Here is a 563-nt window from a genome sequence, read left to right on the forward strand (position 1 = left end):
ACAATTATTAATCATAGAGTAAGATAACGATTCGTTTGTCGTCTCAAATATATCGGATCAGGCCCCAATTTCTCGAAACAAACTGAAGTCAAAAACTGACTTAAGTCAAAATATTTTACATAAGTTACATAAAGGAGAAAAACTTCAGTTCTGACTTAAGTCTGTACTTTTGTTTCGAGAAATCGGGGCAAGAGTCTACACACATATTACTACACGGTGCCGTCATTATCTTTTTAAAGACAAAACATATGTAAACATACAGACGTGAAATAGATCGGAGTTTAGCTAGGACTAGACCGCTGTTTGTTCCCATCCACTGACACCAATCGTGGCTAATCATGATGTCTATCTGTCTTCTTATTATCATTGTATGTGTCTCATAAGCAGGTACATGACATACCCATATGGGTTTTATGCGCCAATGACCTCTCCCGGACTCTCACTTTGTGTTCAATGGAATTAGATTCTATACAGGTCTTGCATTCATTTGATTTCCTCCCTATCATACAGAAAAATAAGGAAAATGATTTTTTTGTCTCACAAGTTTATGATACTTACTAATT

This window comes from Argopecten irradians, chromosome 14 (genome assembly GCF_041381155.1).
Source record: "Argopecten irradians isolate NY chromosome 14, Ai_NY, whole genome shotgun sequence".
NCBI classification, from domain to species: domain Eukaryota; kingdom Metazoa; phylum Mollusca; class Bivalvia; order Pectinida; family Pectinidae; genus Argopecten; species Argopecten irradians.